Genomic DNA, 13,168 nt, shown 5'->3' with positions numbered 1-13,168 from the left:
TTGTAGGCAATATCCCCTAACGTAGTATCCACGCAATTAACGCTAGACAATAGGCAATGACGCCGCTGGTTTAACATAGCATCACAACATATTTGGCTGTTAGCCCCTTTGGGACTGATGATGCGACACAGGAGGCATGGCAACAGGATAGCGTTACCCAGTGTCTGTATGTGCCGCCCCTCCCCCTGGTGCATCATGGGATTGATAACGCGCGTCCCGGGGGCGGAACAAGAGAGCAGCGTCATCCCACACTGTGTAATATAGTGATTGTCAATCCCGGGGCATGCTGGGATTGATGACGCGTTCTGATGGGCGGGCCAAGATGGCAGCGCCCATCGCTACCCCATGCTGCATTCATGGCTACTATCAGCTCCATTCTGATCTGCCTCACAGATCACAGGTGAGTCAATTTCACACACATGGTTTGCGATATGTGTCCTCCGCTTTGAGCAATTATGCTAACCAGTTACTGACGGTCGATTTAATGGTGAACACTTGGGATGGCTGGTCGTCCCAGAACTAGACCATCACTAAATGGGTCCGATCTTTATGGATTATTAGCCCTTGTCCTAAATGAAACATCTCTTCTGATGACTCCTAGCGGAAGAAACGCGTCGGGAGTCTGGTAAATTCACGATAGGGCTAGTTTGAATAGGGTCATCTTGGTACTGCCCTTGTAAGGGTTGGAGTCTGGAGTTTTTGAGGATATTGTCAGTCCAGTCATGGAAAGAACCTATGCCTGCATATGGACAGACATCCGACTACATCAGAATATTGGCCCCCTCCAACTACTGACCCGGATCCACAAATGGGTGAGACCAACCCTTTTTTCAAATCATCAGTATAACTGTACATTGACTTGCTTTAGTCTGCGTGCAGAATCGTTGCGCATTAAGTTGGTCAGCCATGCCACTTTGACTCTATCTATTTATGCTAACCCGCAGTACACCACTGTGATTTGGGTCCGTTTAAAAGTGGTAATGCTTAAACCTCTCCTAAAAAGAACACCCATGAATACTCATGCTTTTTCCTCATAAGGAAACAATAATTTTGATTATTATAAGGCGTGTTCACATGAGAGGTGTTGTCTTTGACACGAAGTTTGCACCTTATGTTTTATTATCAAAAGATTAGGAGTCCTTTCTGTATTCCCACTGGAACATTGACTGAATTTTGCCATCTAACAGACTAAATATACTGTGCCCAGCACGCAGATTGTACCAATTGAATAGCAGTATCTGTAAATTTCGGATATTATTTATCAAATTGAACACTAGGAGCCTGTCCAAATTATATTCATACGTGATTGACAGTAGTCACTCTTAATTGTTGTGATAACTCTAGTCTTGGTTCTTTATTCTGGTCCAAGCAGACATGAATGTGGTTTTTCTGTTTGTTTACACAGGTTATTATAGTTGCATCACTGGGACACTTTTTAAAGTAAATTCATTAAAAGTTATGTATTAAATTCCTCTATTGTTTTTGCTGATATCTCATTCTATTTCTAGAGGTACTGTAGTAGTGATCCCCCACACTCCACTATATTTTTTCTGTTTTTCCATAATCGACCTTCTACACCGCCTCTCTAGATAAGACACTCGCTACACCGCCTCCATCCATAAAGCAGTCTCTATACTGACCCTCTCCATAAAACAACTTCTACACCGCTGCTCTCAATAATATACCACCTACACTTCCCCTCTCAATAAAACATATTCTACACTCCCTCTATTCATTATAAAACTTCTACACCCACCCTCTCCATAATACACCCTCTTTACCGCCCCTTTACATAACACACTTTCTACCCCTCTTATTTCCATAATACAGATTCTACATCACCTTTCTCCATAATCCACCCTCTACACCGCCTCTTTCCTTTTTACACTTTCTACATCTCCTCTCTCCATAAAACACCTTCTATACCGCCTTTCTCCGTAACACATACTCAATACTTCCCCTTTCCATAACACACCTCCTAAACCGCTTTCTTCATAATACACCCTCTACACCGACCCTCTCCATAATACTCCCTCTACACCGCCCGTCTCTATAATGCTCCTTCTACACTGCCCCTCTCCACATTACACACGCTACACTTCCCCTCACCATAAAACACCTTCTACAATTCCTTTCTCCATAAACCACCCTCGACAACCCCGCTCTCCACAACACTCACTCTATACCGCCCTTCTTTGTAATACTCTCTCTACAACTCCCCTCTCCATAAAATACCTTCTACACTGCCTCTCTCCATTATACACCCTCTCCAAGACCTGCTACATAATAGACTTTCTACACCGCCTCTTTACATAAGACACTCGCTACACCGTCTCCTTCCATAAAACAGTCTTTACACTGCCTCTCTACATTACACACCTTCTGCACCTCCTCTTTCCATAATACACATTCTACATCGCCTCACTCCATAATGCATCCTCTACACGGCCTCTCTAAATAATACACCTTCTATAACGCCTCTCTCCATAATACTCCCTCTATACAGCCTCTCTCCATAATACTCCCTATACACCACCTCTCTCCATATGCTCACTCTACACCGCCCCTCTCTATAATACACCTTATACACCATCCCTCTCTATAATACACAGGCTACACTTCTCCCTAAATAAACACCTTTTACACTGGCTCTCTCCATTATATACCCTCTACAAGGCCTCCTCCATAATCGACCTTCTACACCACATCTCTCCATATGCTCACTCTACACCGCCCCTCTCTAAAAAATCTCGATAGATCTTGTGTCTTGCCATAGCACTAAATTATGCGTTAAGAAAGTGGACCTGGCATGTGAACTATGTGAGCATTATATATTTGTAGGCAATATCCCCTAACGTAGTATCCACGCAATTAACGCTAGACAATAGGCAATGACGCCGCTGGTTTAACATAGCATCACAACATATTTGGCTGTTGGCCCCTTTGGGACTGATGATGCGACACAGGAGGCATGGCAACAGGATAGCGTTACCCAGTGTCTGTATGTGCCGCCCCTCCCCCTGGTGCATCATGGGATTGATAACGCGCGTCCCGGGGGCGGAACAAGAGAGCAGCGTCATCCCACACTGTGTAATATAGTGATTGTCAATCCCGGGGCATGCTGGGATTGATGACACGTTCTGATGGGCGGGCCAAGATGGCAGCGCCCATCGCTACCCCATGCTGCATTCATGGCTACTATCAGCTCCATTCTGATCTGCCTCACAGATCACAGGTGAGTCAATTTCACACACATGGTTTGCGATATGTGTCCTCCGCTTTGAGCAATTATGCTAACCAGTTACTGACGGTCGATTTAATGGTGAACACTTGGGATGGCTGGTCGTCCCAGAACTAGACCATCACTAAATGGGTCCGATCTTTATGGATTATTAGCCCTTGGCCTAAATGAAACATCTCCCCTGATGACTCCTAGCGGAAGAAACGCGTCGGGAGGCTGGTAAATTCACGATAGGGCTAGTTTGAATAGGGTCATCTTGGTACTGCCCTTGTAAGGGTTGGAGTCTGGAGTTTTTGAGGATATTGTCAGTCCAGTCAGGGAAAGAACCTATGCCTGCATATGGACAGACATCAGACTACATCAGAATATTGGCCCCCTCCAACTACTGACCCGGATCCACAAATGGGTGAGACCAACCCTTTTTTCAAATCATCAGTATAACTGTACATTGACTTGCTTTAGTCTGCGTGCAGAATCGTTGCGCATTAAGTTGGTCAGCCATGCCACTTTGACTCTATCTATTTATGCTAACCCGCAGTACACCACTGTGATTTGGGTCCGTTTAAAAGTGGTAATGCTTAAACCTCTCCTAAAAAGAACACCCATGAATACTCATGCTTTTTCCTCATAAGGAAACAATAATTTTGATTATTATAAGGCGTGTTCACATGAGAGGTGTTGTCTTTGACACGAAGTTTGCACCTTATGTTTTATTATCAAAAGATTAGGAGTCCTTTCTGTATTCCCACTGGAACATTGACTGAATTTTGCCATCTAACAGACTAAATATACTGTGCCCAGCACGCAGATCATACCAATTGAATAGCAGTATCTGTAAATTTCGGATATTATTTATCAAATTGAACACTAGGAGCCTGTCCAAATTATATTCATACGTGATTGACAGTAGTCACTCTTAATTGTTGTGATAACTCTAGTCTTGGTTCTTTATTCTGGTCCAAGCAGACATGAATGTGGTTTTTCTGTTTGTTTACACAGGTTATTATAGTTGCATCACTGGGACACTTTTTAAAGTAAATTCATTAAAAGTTATGTATTAAATTCCTCTATTGTTTTTGCTGATATCTCATTCTATTTCTAGAGGTACTGTAGTAGTGATCCCCCACACTCCACTATATTTTTTCTGTTTTTCCATAATCGACCTTCTACACCGCCTCTCTACATAAGACACTTGCTACACCGCCTCCATCCATAAAATAGTCTCTATACAGACCCTCTCCATAAAAAAACTTCTACACCGCCGCTCTCAATAATATACCACCTACACTTCCCCTCTCAATAAAACATATTCTACACTGCCTCTAGTCATTATAAAACTTCTACACCCACCCTCTCCATAATACACCCTCTTTACCGCCCCTTAACATAACACACTTTCTACCCCTCTTCTTTCCATAATACAGATTCTACATCACCTTCCTCCATAATCCACCCTCTACACCGCCTCTTTCCATATTACACTTTCTACATCTCCTCTCGCCATAAAACACCTTCTATACTGCCTTCCGCCGTAACACATACTCAATACTTCCCGTTTCCATAACAAACCTCCTAAACCGCTTTCTTCATAATACACCCTCTTCACCGACCCTCTCCATAATAAATCCTCTACACCGCCTCTCTCCATAATGCACCTTCTATACTGCATCTCTCCATAATACTCCCTCTACACCGCCCCTCTCTACAATGCTCCTTCTACACTGCCCCTCTCCACAATACACACTCTACACTTCCCCTCACCATAAAACACCTTTTACAATTCCTTTCTCCATAAACCACCCTCGAAACCGCCACTCTCTACAACACTCACTCTATACCGCCCTTCTCTGTAATACTCTCTCTACACCTCCCCTCTCCATAAAATACCTTCTACACCGCCTCTCTCCATTATACACCCTCTCCAAGACGTCCTACATAATAGACTTTGTACACCGCCTCTCTACATAAGACATTCGCTACACCGCCTCCTTCCAAAAAAAAGAGTCTTTACTCTGACTCTCTACATTACACACCACCTGCACCTCCTTTTTCCATAATACACATTCTACATCGCCTCACTCCATAATACACCCTCTACACGGCCTCTTTCCATAATACACCTTCTATAACGCCTCTCTCCATAATACTCCCTCTATACCACCTGTCTCCATAATACTCCCTATACACCACCTCTCTCCATATGCTCACTCTACAACGCCCCTCTCCATAATACACAGGCTACATTTCTCCCTAAATAAACACCTTTTACACTGGCTCTCACCATTATATACCCTCTCCAAGGCCTCCTCCATAATCGACCTTCTACACCACCTCTCTCTATAAGCTCACTCTACACCGCCCCACTCTAAAAAATCTCGATAGATCTTCTCTTGCCATAACACTAAATTATGCGTTAAGAAAGTGGACCTGGCATGTGAACTATGTGGGCATTATATATTTATAGGCATTATGCCCTAACGTAGTATCCACGCAATTAACGCTAGACAATAGGCAATGACGCCGCTGGTTTAACATAGCGTCAAAACATATGTGGCTGTTAGCCCCTTAGGGACTGATGATGCGACACAGGAGGCGTGGCAACAGGACAGCGTTACCCAGTGTCTGGATGTGCCGTCCCTCCCCCTGGTGCATTATGGGATTGATGACGCGCGTCCCGGGGGCGAGACAAGAGAGCAGCGTCATCCCACACTGTGTAATACAGTGATTGTCAATCCCGGGGCATGCTGGGATTGATGATGCGTTCTGATGGGCGGGCCAAGATGGCAGCGCCCATCACTACCCCATGCTGCATTCATGGCTACTATCAGCTCCATTCTGAATTACCATACAGATCACAAGTGAGTCATTTTCACACACATGGTTTGCGATATGTGTCCTTCGCTTGGAGCAATTATGCTAATCAGTTACTGAAGGTCTATTTAATGGTGAACACTTGGGATGGCTCGTCGTCCCAGAACTAGACCTTCACTGAATGGGTCAGATCTTTATGGATTATTAGCCCTTGGCCTAAATGAAACATCTCCCCTGATGACTCCTAGCGGAAGAAATGCGTCGGGAGGCTGGTAAAATCATGATAGTGCCAGTTTGAATAGGGTCATCTTAGTACTGCCCTTGTAAGGGTTGGAGTCTGGGGTTTTTGAGGATATTGTCAGTCCAGTCAGGAAAAGAACCTATGCCTGCATATGGACAGACATCCGACTACATCAGAATATTGACCCCCTCCATCTACTGACCCGGATCCACAAATGGGTGAGACCAACCCTTTTTTCAAATCATCTGTATAACTGTACATTGACTTGCTTTGATCTGCATGCAGAATCGTTGGGCATTAAGTTGGTCAGCCTTGCCACTTTGACTCTATCTATTTATGCTAACCCGCAGTACACCACTGTGATTTGGGTACATTTAAAAGTGGTAATGCTTAAACCTCTCCTAAAAAGTACACCCATGAATACTCATACTTTTTCCTCGTAAGGAAACAATAATTTTGATTATTATAAGGCGTGTTCACATGAGAGTTGTTGTCTTTGACAAGAAGTTTGCACCTTATGTTTTATTATCACAAGATTAGGAGTCCTTTCTGTGTTCCCACTGGAACATTGACTGAATTTTGCCATCTAACAGACTAAATATACTGTGCCCAGCACGCAGATCATACCAATTGAATAGCAGTATCTGTAAATTTCGGATATTGGTTATCAAACTGAACCCTAGGAGACTGTCCAAATTATATTCAAATGTGATTGACAGTAGTCACTCTTAATTGTTGTGATAGCTCTAGTCTTGGTTCTTTATTCTGGTCCATGCGGACATGAATGTGGTTTTTCTGTTTGTTTACACAGGTTTTTATAGTTGTATCACTGGGCAACTTTTTAAAGTACATTCATTAAAAGTTATGTATTAAATTCCTCTATTGTTTTTGCTGATATCTCATCCTATTTCTAGAGGTACTGCAGTGGTGATCCCCCACCCTCCACTATATTTTTGCTGTTTTTCCATAATCAACCTTCTACACCGCCTCTCTACATAAGACATTCGCTACACCACCTCCATCCATAAAACAGTCTCTATACTAACCCTCTCCATAAAACAAGTTCTATACCGCCGCTCTCAATAATATACCACCTACACTTCCCCTCTCAATAAAACATATTCTACACTGCCTCTAGTCATTATAAAACTTCTACACCCACCCTCTCCATAATACACCCTCTTTACCGCCCCTTAACATAACACACTTTCTACCCCTCTTCTTTCCATAATACAGAGTCTACATCATCTTTCTCCATAATCCACCCTCTACACCGCCTCTTTCCATATTACACTTTCTACATCTCCTCTCGCCATAAAACACCTTCTATACTGCCTTCCGCCGTAACACATACTCAATACTTCCCCTTTCCATAACACACCTCCTAAACCGCTTTCTTCATAATACACCCTCTTCACCGACCCTCTCCATAATAAATCCTCTACACCGCCTCTCTCCATAATGCACCTTCTATACTGCATCTCTCCATAATACTCCCTCTACACCGCCCCTCTCTACAATGCTCCTTCTACACTGCCCCTCTCCACAATACACACTCTACACTTCCCCTCACAATAAAACACCTTTTACAATTCCTTTCTCCATAAACCACCCTCGAAACCGCCACTCTCTACAACACTCACTCTATACCGCCCTTCTCTGTAATACTCTCTCTACACCTCCCCTCTCCATAAAATACCTTCTACACCGCCTCTCTCCATTATACACCCTCTCCAAGACGTCCTACATAATAGACTTTCTACACCGCCTCTCTACATAAGACATTCGATACACCGCCTCCTTCCAAAAAAAAGAGTCTTTACACTGCCTCTCTACATTACACACCACCTGCACCTCCTTTTTCCATAATACACATTCTACATCGCCTCACTCCATAATACACCCTCTACATGGCCTCTTTCCATAATACACCTTCTATAACGCCTCTCTCCATAATGCTCACTCTATACCGCCTCTCTCCATAATACTCCCTATACACCACCTCTCTCCATATGCTCACTCTACAACGCCCCTCTGCATAATACACAGGCTACATTTCTCCCTAAATAAACACCTTTTACACTGGCTCTCACCATTATATACCCTCTCCAAGGCCTCCTCCATAATCGACCTTCTACACCACCTCTCTCTATAAGCTCACTCTACACCGCCCCACTCTAAAAAATCTCGATAGATCTTGTCTTGCCATAACACTAAATTATGCGTTAAGAAAGTGGACCTGGCATGTGAACTATGTGGGCATTATATATTTATAGGCATTATGCCCTAACGTAGTATCCACGCAATTAACGCTAGACAATAGGCAATGACGCCGCTGGTTTAACATAGCGTCAAAACATATGTGGCTGTTAACCCCTTAGGGACTGATGATGCGACACAGGAGGCGTGGCAACAGGACAGCGTTACCCAGTGTCTGGATGTGCCGCCCCTCCCCCTGGTGCATCATGGGATTGATGACGCGCGTCCCGGGGGCGAGACAAGAGAGCAGCGTCATCCCACACTGTGTAATACAGTGATTGTCAATCCCGGGGCATGCTGGGATTGATGATGCGTTCTGATGGGCGGGCCAAGATGGCAGCGCCCATCACTACCCCATGCTGCATTCATGGCTACTATCAGCTCCATTCTGAATTACCATACAGATCACAAGTGAGTCATTTTCACACACATGGTTTGCGATATGTGTCCTCCGCTTGGAGCAATTATGCTAATCAGTTACTGAAGGTCTATTTAATGGTGAACACTTGGGATGGCTCGTCGTCCCAGAACTAGACCTTCACTAAATGGGTCAGATCTTTATGGATTATTAGCCCTTGGCCTAAATGAAACATCTCCCCTGATGACTCCTAGCGGAAGAAATGCGTCGGGAGGCTGGTAAAGTCATGATAGTGCCAGTTTGAATAGGGTCATCTTAGTACTGCCCTTGTAAGGGTTGGAGTCTGGGGTTTTTGAGGATATTGTCAGTCCAGTCAGGGAAAGAATCTATGCCTGCATATGGACAGACATCCGACTACATCAGAATATTGACCCCCTCCATCTACTGACCCGGATCCACAAATGGGTGAGACCAACCCTTTTTTCAAATCATCTGTATAACTGTACATTGACTTGCTTTGATCTGCGTGCAGAATCGTTGGGCATTAAGTTGGTCAGCCTTGCCACTTTGACTCTATCTATTTATGCTAACCCGCAGTACACCACTGTGATTTGGGTACATTTAAAAGTGGTAATGCTTAAACCTCTCCTAAAAAGTACACCCATGAATACTCATACTTTTTCCTCATAAGGAAACAATAATTTTGATTATTATAAGGCGTGTTCACATGAGAGTTGTTGTCTTTGACACGAAGTTTGCACCTTATGTTTTATTATCACAAGATTAGGAGTCCTTTCTCTGTTCCCACTGGAACATTGACTGAATTTTGCCATCTAACAGACTAAATATACTGTGCCCAGCACGCAGATCATACCAATTGAATAGCAGTATCTGTAAATTTCGGATATTGGTTATCAAACTGAACCCTAGGAGCCTGTCCAAATTATATTCATACGTGATTGACAGTAGTCACTCTTAATTGTTGTGATAGCTCTAGTCTTGGTTCTTTATTCTGGTCCATGCGGACATGAATGTGGTTTTTCTGTTTAATTACACAGGTTATTATAGTTGCATCACTGGGCAACTTTTTAAAGTAAATTCATTAAAAGTTATGTATTAAATTCCTCCATTGTTTTTGCTGATATCTCATCCTATATTTCTAGGGGTACTTTAGTGGTGATCCCCCACCCTCCACTATATTTATACTGTTTTTCCATAATCGACCTTCTACACCGCCTCTCTACATAAGACACTCGCTACACCGCCTCCATCCATAAAGCAGTCTCTATACTGACCCTATCCATAAAACAACTTCTAGACCGCCGCTCTCAATAATATACCACCTACACTTCCCCTCTCAATAAAACATATTCTACACTGCCTCTAGTCATTATAAAACTTCTACACCCACCCTCTCCATAATACACCCTCTTTACCGCCCCTTTACATAACACACTTTCTACCCCTCTTCTTTCCATAATACAGATTCTACATCACCTTTCTACATAATCCACCCTCTACACCGCCTCTTTCCATAGAACACTTTCAACATCTCCTCTCGCCATAAATCTCCTTCTCTACCGCCTTTCTCCTTAACACATACTCAATAATTCCCCTTTCCATAACACACCTCCTAAACCGCTTTCTTCATAATACACCCTCTACACTGACCCCTCCATAATAAACCCTTTACACCACCTCTCTCCATAACGCACCTTCTATACCGCATCTCTCCATAATACTCCCTCTACACCGCCCCTCTCTATAATGCTCCTTCTACACTGCCCCTTTCCACAATACACACTCTACACTTCCCCTCACCATAAAACGCCTTCTACAATTCCTTTCTCCATAAACCACCCTCGACACCGCCCCTCTCCCCAACACTCACTCTATACCGCCCTTCTCTGTAATACTCTCTCTACACCTCCCCTCTCCATAAAATACCTTCTACACCGCCTCTCTCCATTATACACCCTCTCCAAGACCTCCTACATAATAGACTTTCTACACCGCCTCTCTACATAAGACACTCGCTACACCGCCTCCTTCTATAAAACAGTCTTTACACTGCCTCTCTACATTACACACCATTTGCACCTCCTCTTTCCATAATACACATTCTACATTGCCTCACTCAATAATACACCCTCTACACGGCCTCTTTCCATAATACACCTTCTATAACGCCTCTCTCCATAATACTCCCTCTATACCGCCTCTCTCCATAATACTCCCTATACACCACCTCTCTCCATATGCTCACTCTACACCGCCCCTCTCTATAATACACCTTATACACTGCCCCTCTCCATAATACACAGGCTACACTTCTCCCTAAATAAACACCTTTTACACTAGCTCTCTCCATTATATACCCCCTCCAAGGCCTCCTCCATATTCGACCTTCTACACCACCTCTCTCCATATGCTCACTCTACACCGCTCCTCTCTAAAAAATCTCGATAGATCTTGTGTCTTGCCATAGCACTAAATTATGCATTAAGAAAGTGGACCTGGCATGTGAACTATGTGGGCATTATATATTTGTAGGCAATATGCCCTAACGTAGTATCCACGCAATTAACGCTAGACAATAGGCAATGACGCCGCTGGTTTAACATAGCATCACAACATATGTGGCTGTTAGCCCCTTTGGGACTGATGATGCGACACAGGAGGCGTGGCAACAGGACAGCGTTACCCAGTGTCTGTATGTGCCGCTTCTCCCCCTGGTGCATCATGGGATTAATGACGTGCGTCCCGGGGGCGGGACAAGAGAGCAGCGTCATCCCACACTGTGTAATACAGTGATTGTCAATCCTGGGGTATGCTGGGATTGATGACGCGTTCTGATGGCCGGGCCAAGATGGCAGCGCCCATCGCTACCCCATGCTGCATTCATGGCTACTATCAGCTTCTGTCTGAATTGCCTCACAGATCACAGGTGAGTCATTTTCACACACGTGGTTTGCGATATGTGTTCTCCGCTTGGAGCAATTATGCTAATCAGTTACTGAAGGTCTAATTAATGGTGAACACTTGGGATGGCTCGTCGTCCCAGAACTAGACCATCACTAAATGGGTCGGATCTTTATGGATTATTAGCCCTTGGCCTAAATGAAACATCTTCCCTGGTGACTCCTAGCAGAAGAAAAGCATCGGGAGGCTGGTAAAGTCATAAAAGGGCCAGTTTGAATAGGGTCATCTTGGTACTGCCCTTGTAAGGGTTGGAGTCTGGGGTTTTTGAGGATATTGTCAGTCCAGTCAGGGAACGAACCTATGCCTGCATATGGACAGACATCTGACTATATCAGAATATTGACCCCCTCCAACTACTCACCTGGATCCACAAATGGGTGAGACCAACCCTTTTTTCAAATCATCTGTATAACTACCAGCGTGCAGAATCGTTGGGCATTAAGTTGGTCAGCCTTGCCACTTTGACTGTATCTATTTATGCTAACCCGAAGTACACCACTGTGATCTGGGTTCGTCTAAAAGTGGTAATGCTTAAACCTCTCCTAAAAAGTACACTTATGAATAATCATGCTTTTTCCTCATAAGGAAACAATAATTTTGATTATTATAAGGCGTGTTCACATGAGAGGTGTTGTCTTTGACACGAAGTTTGCACCTTATGTTTTATTATCACAAGATTAGGAGTCCTTTCTGTGTTCCCACTGGAACATTGACTGAATTTTGCCATCTAACAGACTAAATATACTGTGCCCAGCACGCAGATCATACCAATTGAATAGCAGTATCGGTAAATTTCGGAAATTGGTTATCAAACTGAACCCTAGGAGCCTGTCCAAATTATAATCATACGTGATTGACAGTAGTCACTCTTAATTGTTGTGATAGCTCTAGTCTTGGTTCTTTATTCTGGTCCATGCGGACATGAATGTGGTTTTTCTATTTGTTTACACAGTTTTTTATAGTTGCATCACTGGGCAACTTTTTAAAGTAAATTCATTAAAAGTTATGTATTAAATTCCTCTATTGTTTTTGCTATCTCATCCTATTTCTGGAGGTATTGTAGTGGTGATCCCCCACCCTCCACTATATTTTTGCTGTTTTTCCATAATCGACCTTCTACACCGCCTCTCTACATAAGACACTCGCTACACCGCCTCCATCCATAAAGCAGTCTCTATAGTCACCCTCTCCATAAAACAACTTCTACACCGCCGCTCTCAATAATGTACCACCTACACTTCCCCTCTCAATAAAACATATTCTACACTGCCTCTAT

Source organism: Anomaloglossus baeobatrachus, chromosome 1, assembly GCF_048569485.1.
Source record: "Anomaloglossus baeobatrachus isolate aAnoBae1 chromosome 1, aAnoBae1.hap1, whole genome shotgun sequence".
Taxonomy (NCBI): Eukaryota; Metazoa; Chordata; class Amphibia; order Anura; family Aromobatidae; genus Anomaloglossus; species Anomaloglossus baeobatrachus.
The sequence above is the reverse complement of the archived record's forward strand: the minus strand, read 5'-3'. Positions refer to the sequence as shown.